This window comes from Crocodylus porosus, unplaced genomic scaffold (assembly GCF_001723895.1).
Source record: "Crocodylus porosus isolate Cpor-Errol unplaced genomic scaffold, CroPor_comp1, whole genome shotgun sequence".
Classification (NCBI taxonomy): Eukaryota; Metazoa; Chordata; order Crocodylia; family Crocodylidae; genus Crocodylus; species Crocodylus porosus.
Genome location: NW_017728899.1, coordinates 1,108,511 through 1,122,494, shown reverse-complemented (window position 1 = coordinate 1,122,494; position 13,984 = coordinate 1,108,511). Strand labels below are relative to the sequence as shown.

At 46.1% G+C, this 13,984-nt stretch overlaps 1 protein-coding gene across 1 annotated transcript in view; it reads left to right on the top strand.

Moving 5' to 3' along the window:
- Nucleotides 1-13,984, top strand: part of DDHD1 (DDHD domain containing 1) — a gene marked incomplete at its 5' end in the record, with an annotated part of 92,713 nt that overhangs the window by 57,412 nt on the left and 21,317 nt on the right. The window lies entirely within an intron of this gene.

The window sequence follows — 13,984 nt, the reverse complement described above, 5'->3', positions numbered from 1 at the left end:
GTATTCTTTTTTAAAACAATTAATGTAGTGTTGTTAGGCATGAGAAAGTTTTGAAATATCTTTTCATGTTGCATGACAGGTAGAGGTCCACGCTCCTCCTTTTTTATCCTTTCCCCTCTTTATTTTCAGTAGGCTTGCATTTGCATAAACTCAATAGTAGCAAGTGAGCAGAGCATCCTACTGAGCGAGAACTCTCTTTTATGAGTATGTAGCAGGGTGTCTTGTTCAGAATGCTTCATCTGCTTTTAAATGAGACTTCTGGCTGCGGATGTCTGGGTTGATTGTGGTAATATGGGCATAAGTTGCTTGAAATTAGTATTCCTGCTTACCACTTCCTAACACTGAGCCATTTTTTTGAAAGCAGTTAGTATTTCTAATGCTTTTCATCCAGAGATTTCAGAGTAATTCACAAATGACTAATTGAACCTTGCTGTCCCTCTGCTAATAGATGACATCATACATTGAGATTCGTTTAGTGACAGCTAAGGAAAAATGCAGAAGCCATTCACACAGCAACCCTGCCAGATGCTTTAGGATATGAATTTATCGGCCATTGTAAGGGCTTTATGACCTAACAGACATAGTGTGACAACTGCTTTAAAACTTTTGACCGTTCTTTAAATAATCTCGTGCAGGGATTTGCAAATTGGCAGCCAACATTTTATTCCCACCCACCGTATGGCTTCTTGAAGTGAGAGCCTTGTCATTTAGTCTCAGACTTTATGTAACGCGCTAACACGGGCTGCTCGGCAAGTATTATGGAAGTGAAGCAGATCACTCCCATCTCCCACATCAGCAACCATTGTTCTGCAGCAAGTGCTGGATCAGAGGACTCCAAAAATGACCCCTGGCTTGGATTTATTTTTATTTTACAAAATAGCACAATATGCTGCCTTCAGCCTGGCATGAAAAACCCCCATAAAAAAAACTCTTGTAATATGTTAAGCTCTCTAAATTGTATAGAAATGAGTGGGGAACCGTGTAATTAAATATTCATGCCCATGTAGAGATACCTCCTCTGTCTGTGTGGACAGTCATTTAATTCTGACAACGGAGGTGGTGATTATGGTAACATAACCTTAGGTAACACTGATTTCAGTGGGCTCCTTGGTTTCACAGCAGCGTTACTGTAGCTTAGTGTTTAATAATAAATGGCTTTGACATAAATTAAAAAGACTAATTGATGCATAGCATTTTATCACCTTTGTTCTCTTGTTAAATGCTGATTTCACTGACCTTCACTGTATTTAAACTTACCAATTGTACAGAACTACAATTAGGAAGTTCAATTATATTATATGCATCTTGACAGAAAATGTCCTCTGATCACAGCATGGATTTTGTCTTTCATCTGTGGATGTCTAGCAGCTCCCATAGATTAAGCCGTCCAAAGTCCCGGTGAGGTTAGCAGGAAGTACATGCGGTCACTTCACCCGTGACTGAAATGCCGTAAATCCGTAAGCTATTTAACGGGGCCAAGCACTCGTTCTCAACAGCTTAGAAGAGGAAATGAAAAACGCCAGACCTAGTTAAAATGACAGTAGAATTGAGCACTGAAAATGTGGCCGGGACATTGCGTTTAATAATTGTTTTGCTGCAGAATAGCCCGTGGGACTGTATATGACTGCAGGGTTTCAGAGCTCTCCCTTGCGTCTCAAAGATTGTGCTTTCCAAAGTGCTGTACTTAAGAAAGTATGCCATCTACCGGCAGTCTGTCACCGAGCCTCTGTTCCTTCAGGGTATCCCATCTGGCCATTTTTAGCTGGTCCTTAATGAGATCTGAGGAGCAATGACTGCAGGCTTGTTAGGGTAGATAAAATACTTTTCTAGGCCAGTTAATGCACTGTAATGCACAATCTGCCTAATGAAGGGATGCCTTGAGCAGGAATTAGTAGTCTTTCTTGAAATGGCTCGATTTGTCCATCATCTCTAAATATTATTAATAGGGTTTAACAGTTGTATGCTTCGTGAGGAAGTAAAACAAGTTAAAAACAATGTACTGTTTTTATCTCACAAGTGCTAAAACTCTCTTTACAAAGATGCATTGGCTTGGCACAAATTTTGGCAGACATCGTTATAGCCTTTTATTTAAAAACCAAAAAAACCCCCAACAAAGTTGAAGCAATTGTTCAGATGAAGTTTAAGTGCTCTCCATGTTTCAGTGTATGCAGCTAAATAACAAAAGCTTCTGTGTTATAATGGGAAGCTGTATGCCTCGCATAGAGGAACTATTCCCAACCTTTGTAAACCTCTCACTGAATTGCCCTTTACAAGGAGGAGCGGCTGAAAAAGAATAGACTTGGTTTCTCATATTTCACTGTCCAGGCTATATCTTCTCTGTAGTCAATTGCCATCAAGAGGGCACTCTGGAAACGGGCTGATACTGCACGCTGCCTTGGCAGCAAGAGGCAATTGTTTGTTACCCTTTTATATGTTTGTCAGTAAGAGGGTTGTGAAGTGAGAAACGTTTGGCTTTGATGGATGCAATATGATTTTTGCTTAGTGTTTTGAAGCTAGAGAGCTGCTTGATAGGGTTTTCTTTCCCACTTATCCTACTCAATTCGTTTATTTAATCATTCTCAAATATATTCCCAGCTTGATGAAGTGTCAGTGTGCTGAATGTGCTTCTGTTAAAAGTCTTACTTAATCTTAGTCGCACGTGACTCTAGTGGACAGCTGAATTCTGAAAACCAGTTTTCATTTGGCCAGACTTAGCACTTAAGCAGGAACAGGTGAACTCGGGCTAGGAAGGGCTCCAGGCCCCTGTGTCTAGGCTTGCATCTCAGTCTTGCACGTTCTTTCTCCATAGCGTTTCTGATGTAGAGCCTTTCCTGTCCATTCACACAATTCAAATTCTTGTCCAGACTCTTATCTTGGTTACTATAACATCCCACTCTCTGGCGTGGACAGCTGGTTCATCCCACTCTCTTCCATTCAGAATGCTGCTACAAAAACGCTGCTACCTTCTTAGCTAATTGTCTTAATCATGCAAGCATTGTCTTTGCTACGTGTTAGGGAGAAGCTCCCTGTAAATGTCTGCAACGCTAAATTTTTTGTGCTCTTTCAGTACTTTCTATAAAACTCTTTCCTGATGCCACTGAAAACTTGATGGTGGTTAGGCTGCTGAAGTGTTAAAGACCACTGCCTGTCATGCCAACAGTACTGTCCCTTTTTTCTTTGTATTCCTCCATACATGGTATTCATCTCTTAGTGCTTGTCTTAGATTACAGCCTCTTCGGGGAAGGTTTATTAATGAAATGACATGGTGTTAAAGTATAGAGGGAAGAGAGGCCTCTGGAAGAAAGATAGATGGGAGATGCAGAGGGTCCTGTGTCCTCACCTGTTCCTCCTCTTACCTGCCTCATGTTCTTGCAGAATCATGGAAGATGAGGGAGGCTGAGATGTTCAGAGGAGCAGGGTTAGTTCACTGTGTCGGGGCAGCTGGGAGGCCATGGAGAGTGAGGATGTAAAACAGGTTCTGAGCTTTGGCCAAGAGGAGGTCATTAAAGACCTTGGCAAGAGACTTTGGGTTGAAGACAAGGGACAGTTGGCCTCAGCAGGATTCATGATGCTCATAGTTCACCTCCAGAGATTTAGGATGGTCCATTCTTGCAATGCGTGATGCACTAAGAGCTTGCCTACCCTGTCCCAGCATGCCCTGTCCACTTTCACCCACCAGTTTGTTCAAAGTCCTGCCAGAGAGCAAGATCTTAAGAACAGGTCCAGAGGGATGAGCTTGGAAAAGGCCTCACTTGCACATTTCTGTGTTTGGAGCCTGCCACTGGCGCAGGTGACTGCGTTGTGCATGAATCACTGCCACCCTGTCGATAAGCCACAAGGACTCAAAGCTAGCGAGCAGTGAAAGAAAACAGAATTTGGAAAAATGTTTGAAATTTGTTTCAGCAGATCTTGTGATCGCAGACCCTCTCAAAATGTACTGAAGAGTCTGCTTAGATCCAAGCACGTTGGCCCCTGTGTTTAATATCAGCAAGCAGGAAAGTTGAGATCTCTCACCTGGCCTGGAAGGGGACTAGGAACTGTCACTTAAGGTTGCCGCTTATGTGATAAAAAGGAAAATGCCAGAGCAGACAAGCTCACCCAGTTGGTAATGCCTCCCATCCCCTACAAGTACACAAGCACTCACTACCTACAAAATGATTTGGATCATAAAATGATTGAGCAGGTGCCTGCATGGGATGCTGTGAGTTTCTGGATTTGTTTTCCTTTCCCTGTGCAGAAAGCTACCAGTGATAAAGACCAAGGTGTTTTCACTGGATACATAATTATTGCCCTTCCTCCCTTCTCAGGCATCTCCAGTGTAAGCCCTCACATCAAAGGGGAGGTGGTTGTATCATCTTCATATGTTTGCACCACATCCTGACCGTCACCTTGCGTCTTGTCTGGCTGGAGGTCCCACTAGGCTTGTTCACAAAAAAGTTTGTCCTCCCCTTGGTGATTGGGTTTCCTTAGTGGTTAGAGAAATGGGGATATTTCTTTTTGCTGCTTAAAAATGATACAGCAGGCAAATGAACAAGAGGTGGATAGCAACATTAGCCTGAAGTCATGAAGAAGATAAGACAGAGTAACATCTGAGAGATTAGCTGGTTCAGAGAGACGAGTTTTTCTGGGCAGCACCCTACTTCATCCGGTGGTATGAATGGACAAGCAAGCATGTCATTTTAAGTGGAATAGACTGATCTGATCTGATCTGCTCTGAACAGACCCTCCTGACCCTCTCATATGGTCTGATATCAGTCTGCTTTTATAGATATTTCTCTCAAATTCTGTGCTTGTCATTCTGGCTTCTCATGAGCCTGCAGAAGGCAGTTCCCTGCCCAGCCTGTAGTCAAGTCCACGAAGGGTACGGTGTATTTAACGGCTGCCTTGTGGAATATAAACTGATGACTTCTGAGCAACTTGATCCTGTGGCCTCACATTTCTTACATGGAAAACTTGCATCTCGTGGCAAAGATTTCAACTTGCAGCATGAGCCTTGGGCATGTGTACCAGATCTGCTCTTCATGCGGCTAAAATGTAGAAGATGCCTCCAAGGGCAGCAGTACATCTCATTATCTGCTGATGTTTTTTTTCCATTTATCATTCCTGATCTGCTGACATTGTTGAACACCAGCTGGGTATTAAAAGTCTGCTTACATTTTGAAGTCAGCATCAAACCCTTAGGCAAATCTGTTCGCTACTTTAATGTGAGCAACTTCTCCCACTTGCACCAGAGGCTTGCTTCCTGACGACTTCTGCCAGTCCTCAGACCTGCTACTTGCAAGTCTTTGTAACTCATGAGGTTAAAAAAAAGTACCTGCTGCCCTGCCTAGAAAACAGGTACGGCAAGGATCCTTGCTTACAAAAAAACCCCTAAAAAGATGCATCTTTACCATGGGTGCTGTTTGTGTTGTAGTGCCCACATAGCCCCCAAACAAAACTGGGGCCTTTTTATGCTGGATGTTGTTTAAATAGGTAGAAACACAGGGTCTCTACCCTGAAGAGCATAGAGTCCAGCTTGAAGTAAACCTGGTTTTAATATTTTTAATGCACCGTCAGTCTGAGTTTTTCATGCTACTAAAGTTAATTTGTGAACTACTTTCAGTGAAGAGGATGAGAGAGAAACTTCCAAAAATAATGCTGTGTTAAATGAGCATAATAGGAAGAAAATAAAAAAGGATTATTCTTTTTAAAGCACTTTTTTCTCTTGTACCGTTTTCTCTTTTGTAGCATTTATCATCTATTGTAAAAATACAAGAGTGATTACAATGCACAGTAGATGTAAAGATCTGCACACTGAGTAGCATTCAGGTCTGTGTGTATTTTTGTGGGGACTCTATCTCGCAGTGGAAACACACGGAGTTTGAACAATCAGTTCTTTCAGAAGTTGCTGTTTTTGAAGCGCAGTGTGAAGGCTTCTCATGGCATCCCCCCAATATAATGGCAGGCAGTTGCAACAGCGACTCATGTTGCCTGTGCTGCCGGACCGCAACACCTTCATTGTCCAGGCTTCAGGCAGAAATGATGGTTCAAATAGTTAATGCACAAAGAATCCAAGCCTGAATTTACATCTCTGCCCAGCCTTTCTCCACTTGACAGCCTGGATGCTGGGTGGGTGACCCTTCTCAGAGACACTGTATTTGTCTGCAAAGCAGAAGGTCTCCTTCAGCAATGTTATGCAGTGAAGGAAGAGAGACACTGTGGGTGGCTTGGTGACTCTTCTTCCTTGTCTCTCCTGTGGCTGTAACCATGCCAGTCTGTCTGTACTCTAAAGAAATCTGGACTTGCTTTGAATTCAGGTCAGGTGCATGTAGTAACCATCCCTCCATCACCCGTTGATTGTCTGCATGCCCCGTTGTGGCAAAATTTCTTAACGCCTATCTTTCTTTTATTTCCATGAATTAAGGAGCCTCTCGCTGCCTAGGACATTACAAAAATCCTCCCTTTTTTTTCTTTCTTTCAATAAAGAGCCCATGGCAACTTGTGGCTTTTGGTGACTGTCACTTCAGTTAGGAAGAGTCAGCAAGACATAAGACCTTGAGACATGGTGTCCGCACACTCTTTATCATGCGAGTAAAATAATAAACTCCACTATGCGTCCTTGTGTGATGCATTCCCAGGCTTGCAAATCAAACTATTCATCTTCAGCTTTTCTTCCCAAAGCCTCTGCTAACCTGAAGCCTGGCTCATGGGCTTGTGTTTATTGAAGGAACAGAGCAGTCATTGCAGTGACTCCTGTCCCTTATGTCCTAAGCTGCCAAAGCCTGGAAATTGTGAGGGGTACAAGCAGAGCTAGAGCAGGTAGTGCTGGTCGCAGCAAATCTACTCACTCGCATAGATTTTGCTCTTTGCAGCACCTATGTGGGTAACACATGTAGAAAAATTAAGAGTCACTGTAGGGCAAATAACTGCTCTTTGAAGAAAATACAGCTTGTTGGGTTCCTTGGCTGGGAAAAGAATGTTTTGAAGTAACCCACTGAAATTTTTGGCTATTAAATATTGATACTGGAACTGGTTGTATTGCAGGAAAAAAAGCAATCTAGTAGAGGAAGGCCAACAGAGAATTCAAGTAGTGCTTTTGATCTCAGATATGGACATAGAAAACCATTGATGTAGCAAGCATAAAGGAGTGTGAAATCTACTGATGCATTTTTATAGAGTGGAGGAGCGGTGTATATAACAGTATGTCATGATAAAGCAGATCTGGAGGAGGTATAAAATGCGTTGAATGGCACCGTTCTTTTTCAAACTAAAGTGTTCTCTTGCGAGACAATATCATATATCTCCGATGGCTGGAGAGCATTTGAGGGCTAAACAACATTCTTGTGACACATGCTGATTAATGAATTGTTTCTTAGCTGCAACTTAAACTCTAAGCCGTGTTCTCTTTTCTTTTCCTTACTGGATGCCAAAAGATTCAGTAGTCCTAACACTGATGTAGACCTGTGTGGTAGAGCAGAGCAGCTGGTGCTTACAGATTATGGGGAGGTTTTCTTCTTTGTTTTGCCACAGCTGCAAAGTATTTGGTTATTATAGTGTCCTAAATGAAGGGCATAATGGCGGTTGAAAATGTTACTGTACAAGCAGGTTTGGTGTACAGTGATTTAAGGTTGAGAAGGAATCTCTATTAGATGATCTGGTTGAATTACAGAGTTGTAACCTGGTCCTTGAGCTTTCTTCTGAATACACAGCTTCTTCCTGCATACATTTTAGTGCTTAGTCTAACTCTCCAAGTAACAATATTTTTTTTTTTCTCCAAAGAGCAGAACAATAACTTCCTTTGCGGGTTAAATAACGAGGCTCTGGTTAAATGGTAAGGAGTATCAATGCAGTCTAGTTAAATGGTAAGCTTTCAATGAGTCCTTCATGACATACTCATTCATAAACTTGGAAAAATGTGGCATAGGTAGAAAGAGGTACCTCCAAGTAACAGTATTTGCATAGATAGATTTATTTCCAGGTTATTTGGAAATAACCAAATATAGAAATATTTCCAAATCTACCTATTTGCACAGGTAGATTTGCAATTAAGCGGTGTAACAGGGCACCCCATCCATGTTCTAAAAGGGCTGAAGAGTAAAACTTGCAAGGTCCCTGTTAAGAACAGGATTTTTGTGACCCGAAGGGCAAGGACTTGGGCAACTTGGGTGAACTTGGCTCCAGAGGGGGACAAGAGGCTCAGCTCCTCAAGGCCAGCCGAGAAGCCTCTGATCAGTACGGATCCTGGTTTTCTCTGTTAAAAAACCCCCAAATTATCTGATTTTTTTAAAGCGTGGGGACAGACTATTTTCTCTGATTTTAAAAAAAACAAAACCCAAATCCGTGTTTTTCCACAATTAAAATGAAATGCCACTGATACATTAAAAAAAATTGAAAAACGCATCAGCTGAACACAATGTTTTATTGATGTATTTACAATTTCAAAGCAGTTTGAAAGCCTACCTGGGCATCAATCATTATAATAAAATAAATTCTAAATACCTGTATATTTTGGCATTTGACTTTGGTTTTTTTTATCATTGAAAATTAGAGCTCCCCCTTTGCTCACCAGGACACTGAGGCTGTAGATGGGATAGTAGGAAACCTCCACTGGGACTGAGCATCAGGTCAGCTAACCAGTAGAGCCGGGGTTGGCCTGTATTTGACTTACCTCCCGGGCGGAGGGTGTCACTCGGGCCCTGACCGTCGGGAAGAGAGGAACTGTCCTGCAGGATATAGGGAACTTGGGTCCACAAGGAGAGGAGGAGCCAGCAGTGGGGCAGGCGAGCCTTTCCCACTTGGTGAGTGTGCCCGGATGGGTTAGCATTTTAGTGATGCCTGTTTCTGTTCACCCTGTGGGGTGATGTTTCCGTTAAGGATTTGTTCATAGTAAACTGGCCTTTCAGAGTGGCTGGAAGGGGTGGTTTGGAGACCACAGGATGGTGCTTGGAGTACACAGTAGTTTTAAGCTCTGTAAGGACTGGGGAATTTATAGAGGTAAAAGCTGGGGTCTGAAGCCCCGACAGGTAGGCTGAAGCTAGAGCAGAGAGGCTGAGGCTAGGGGGCTGAAGCCAGAAGCAGAATAAATAGGGGCCTACCCAACTCAAGGAGGCTCCCACCCAATTTTGCAGGGAGATGGTGGGGCCAGGTGCTATTTTCATGGACTGAGCACGGTGCCATCCCGCCCCACACATGCACACCTCTTGCCAAGGGGCCCCGGTGGCCCACTCCCCCCCACAGATTGCCAGATGACCCAGTGGAGCGCCCGATGGCGGGGGGGGGCCATCCCCAGGGAGGGCTACACTGCAGCTGCTCGGGGCTGCAGGGGGGTCAGGAAGGCCAAAGTGAGGATGGGACTGGGACTAGCTTCCTGGATCAAGGACAACAAGAAGTCCTTTTTTAAGTACACAGGGGGCAAAAAGAAGGTTCTGGGTAACGTGGGGCCCCTGCAGGCACGCTAGGGAATCTGGTCGTCACACCCGACAGCAAAGCTAACATATAACAATTTCTTTGTCTCCATTTTCCTGGGCAGGGACCAGATCAGCCCCCCCACCAGACCCTTGGCGCACTCAGGCCAAGGGTCAGGGAGGATCTAGTCGGGGAATGTCTGGAGGGACGGGATGTATTTAAATCAGCTGGTCCGAATGATCTCCACCCCCCCCGAGTGCTGAGGGAATTAGCTGCGGTCATTGCAGGGCCCCTGGCCCGGCTGTACGAGCGCTTGTGGGGCTCTGGTGTGGTGCCAGAGGACTGGAAGAGGGCCAGCGTGGTTCCCATCTTCAAAAAAGGGAGGAAGGAGGACCCGGGGAACTATAGGCCAGTTAGTCTTACCTTGATCCTGGGCAGGCTTTTTGAGAGAGTTTATCCTGGCGCATGTCAGACCATCCTGGTGGCCTTCTATGACCACGTCACCAAATCCTTAGACGCAGGGGTACCGGTGGACATCGTCTTCCTGGACTTTCGGAGGCCTTCGACACTGTCTCTCACCCCGTTCTCATTAAGAAACTGGGGGCTGTGGTGTCGACCCCACAGTCAGATGTGTCGCCAACTGGCGGGAGGGCCGCACCCAGAGGGTGGTGGTGGACGGGTCGTGTTCGACCTGGAAGGACGTGGGCAGTGGGGGTCCGCAGGGCTCGGTCCTCGGGCCCGCACTGTTCACCATCTTCATCAGTGACTTGGACGAGGGGGTAAGAAGCACCCTGTTCAAATTTGCTGATGACACTAAGATGTGGGGGGATGTGGGCATGCTGGAAGGGAGGAATAGGCTGCAATCGGACCTAGACAGGTTACAGGGGTGGGCGGATGAGAATAGGATGGGATTCAACACTGACAAGTGCAAGGTGATGCACCTGGGGAGGAGGAACCAGCACCATGCCTACAGGCTGGGGAACTCCTTTCTCGTCAGGGCAGAGGCAGAAAAGGATCTTGGAGTCATCATTGACGCCAAGATGAACATGGGCCGGCAGTGTGGGGACGCAGTCAGGAAGGCCAACTGCACCTTGTCATGCATCCACAGATGCATCTCGAGCAGGTCCAGGGAGGTGATCCTCCCCCTCTATGCGGCACTGGTCAGGCCGCAGCTGGAGTACTGCGTCCAGTTCTGGGCACCGCACTTCAAGAGGGATGTGGACAATATGGAAAGGGTCCTACGAGGAGAGGCTACGGGACCTGAACCTGTTCAGCCTCCACAAGAGAAGGCTGAGGGGGGATCTTGTGGCCTGTTACAAACTAGTCAGGGGGGACCAGCAGGCATTGGGGGAGTCCCTGTTCCCCCGAGCCCCGCCAGGAGTGACCAGGAATAATGGTCACAAGCTGGCAGAGGGGAGATTCTGATTAGATATCAGGAGACACTACTTCACGGTCAGGGCGGCTAGGATCTGCAACCAACTTGTGTGCGAAGTGGTGCTGGCTCCTACCCTGGGGGTGTTTAAGAGGAGGTTAGATGAACACCTGACCGGGGTCGTTTGGCCCCAGTACTCTTTCCTGCCATGGCAGGGGGTCAGACTAGATGATCTACTCAGGTCCCTTCTGACCCAACCAACTATGAAACCAAACTGGGGCTTAATTACCTGGAGTTAACCCAGGGAAGCTATTAATCCATGTTTAGTGAGGCATGGATTAATTGCTTCCCTGGGTTTAATCAGGATAAGCCATGGTTTGAGGCCATCCCCAAGCAAATGGCTGCATGGGACTCCGCCAAGCCCCAGCCCAGCTCCTTGCTGGTAGTGAGTGCACATGTGCCTCAGGGCCACCAGTGGGGAAGAGGCTTGGGGCAGCTTCAGCCCCTTCACTGCCATCATCCCTGAGGTACCTTTGCACCCACTGCTGGCCAAGCCAGGGCTTTGTGGAGCCTGGTGCGGTTGCTTGCAGCTTCCTGGCTGCCAGCCACAACTGGCCCGGGCCCAGACAAGCCCCCATGGGCTGCTTGTAGCCTCCCCACTGCCACTTCCCCCCACCCTTCACTCCACTAAGCTCCAGGGCTTCCCTTGCTTTCTAGTAAGGCCTTTTTTTGCAAGCCCTCAATATTTTGTGGAGCCCACCATTTGTTGCTGAAAATGCCCAATTTCACATCTTCCCCAGAAATTCCACAATTTCAGTAAGTCCCTACCAATAGACTAACACCAGAGCAGAGTCAGGCCCCAAGTGAACTGAGGCTGAGATTTGGAACTGGAGACCTGAGAGAGCAGAAGCCAAGGCAAGGCAAGACCAGGGGACCAGGAGCTAGTAGAGCCTGTGAGCCCAATGAAAAGAGACTAAGCAAGAGCTGGGAGGCATGGACATGGCCACAGGTCCATGGTTGGAGGCCACGATTAGGGCCAGAGAGAGAGCAGAGGGGAAGCACCAGAGGCTGAGAATGGTCTGAGAAGAGCACCACCAGACTCCCTTTTAATGGGAGACTCAAGGGCAACTTCCCCTAAAGTAGACATGCTGACCATTTACAGGGAGTAAGTGGGGTAGAATAGCATCACACTTAAGTGCCTAATTAAATTAGACCCCAGGCTTAGTCTGTGACATGCATATGTATTGCTGAACGTGTATGTAAATGATACTTTATTATAAAACTCTCTCTTCCTGAACGTTACTGTGATCTACATTTCGCATCCTGCTGTAGAACTGGAATCTACTATAATTTGTGCTTTTCTTCCAGAACTAATTCTTTGTGCCTGTTGTGTGGCTTCTAACTCTCTTAAGACATCATATACAGTTAATTCTCTAGGAAAATTATTCTATTTACCACGCTTCCTTCGGCAAGGTAGCAGGAGAAATGGGACGGTGCAGTCTCTCAAAGTGTTGTTCGTTTTTGTATTGTAATCAAGCAGCGAGCTGAATAGTAGAGGTGCACCGATATATCGGTTGGATATCAGATTGGCACTGATAAAAGGGAAATGACATTATTGGCCATCAGCTTTTTTTGCCTGTTGTAGCCAGTAATCTTTACCAATAATTATGCTGTATAACCAGGGCTCCAGATGTCTGGGTTCCCTCCTGTGAGCCAGGGTGACCTTGATTGCAGAGGTCACCCTTATCTGCATGCAGGGGCCCAAGCCATTTTCCATCCCCTCACGGGGGCCAGGCCGGGCTGGAGCAGAGCAGCTGGCATGGTGTGGACTGTGGGTTGGGGCCAGGGTGGGCGCTGTAAAAGGTGGCAAGTGCTGCAGAGACGTGACGGGCGGGCAGAGCTGCCTGGCCCAGCCCAGCCTGGCGTGACTCAGCCCACAGTGCCCCCAGGGGTTCATGCCCCAGGGCCGCGGCAGCCGCTACCCACTGCTCTGCAGCAGGGTCTTCCCATAGCCCCACCATTTTTAAGCATGGGGATGCTGGTACATGAGACGCAGGAGGCTGCAGGAGCGCATCAAAAAAAAAAAAAAAAAGGATTTACTTATGTCAGTAGTTTAAAATGTCTTGTGTTATTACACATATCAGTTATCAGATTGACATTGGCTGATATGGTTGGTTAATCATCAACCAAGAAAATCTTTATCGGTGCACCTCCTTCTTGATCAGGTCAAGGAAAACTTAATGACTGAAAAGTAATTTGAAAGAATTTCTTGTATACCTCCTGGGGTACTGCATGTCAAGACCTTTAAATGATGTATAACAGTCTCTTATATGTGCATGCGGGTAACAACAGCACTCAGTCTCCACCTCGAGTATGAGTAACAGCAAAAGAGCCAGCAAGCTCTTCACACTTCCCGGCAAGGACAGATGGCAAAATTCTCACTTCCACCAAAAGGACAAAAAGTGGGAACTTGCCTCTTGCTAATGGCACAGTCAGTCCCAGCGGCAGAGGGTGATGAACAGAATCGAGTTTTGTGAATTCCTAAAGCACTTGTAAAATAATCTTCCTGCTGCTCATGTTCAACATGGGGTGTTCTGGGAATTTACAGTGCAAGAAAAGTATATGGGTGAATACTGGGGAAGTGACAGCCACCAGCCTGAGCCCATCATGAGCTTGCTGAAGATAACTAGACTTATTGAACATGATGACTTGTGTGTGGTCTTACAGAGCTCCTAAAGCAGGAGTTTTCAACCAGCGTACCATGGCACCCTGGGGTGCCTTGAGATCCTTTCAAGGGTGCCATGCAGTGTCACAAATTGTTAGGTGTACAATTGTGATTCGCAAAACAAACCCAGAGATTGGCAACAGAAATCCCTAGTTGTGGACTTTCTGAGCTCTTTGCAACAGATGAACTGCTGTACTAGTTCTCACTTTCATTATTTCTGTAGTCAAAAAAGAAAAAAGCTGACACTTTCTTAGGGGGAGCAGAGTCTCTCTAGGAGTGCCTCGCGTCTAAAAAAGACTGAGAACTGCAGTGCTGAAAGAAGCGGGGTATGTTCTGTTGCCTGCACAGCTCCTGGTACTCAGTCGGATCCTTCTCTCACCCTGGCTCCTGAGCCTGGCCTGCTCCCACAGATTGCATGCCTACCTGTCAAAAGCTCATCTCTTTGCTGACTCTTACATTTCTGAGGCCAAGGTTTGGATTTTAATGGATCCTAAGTAGCCATG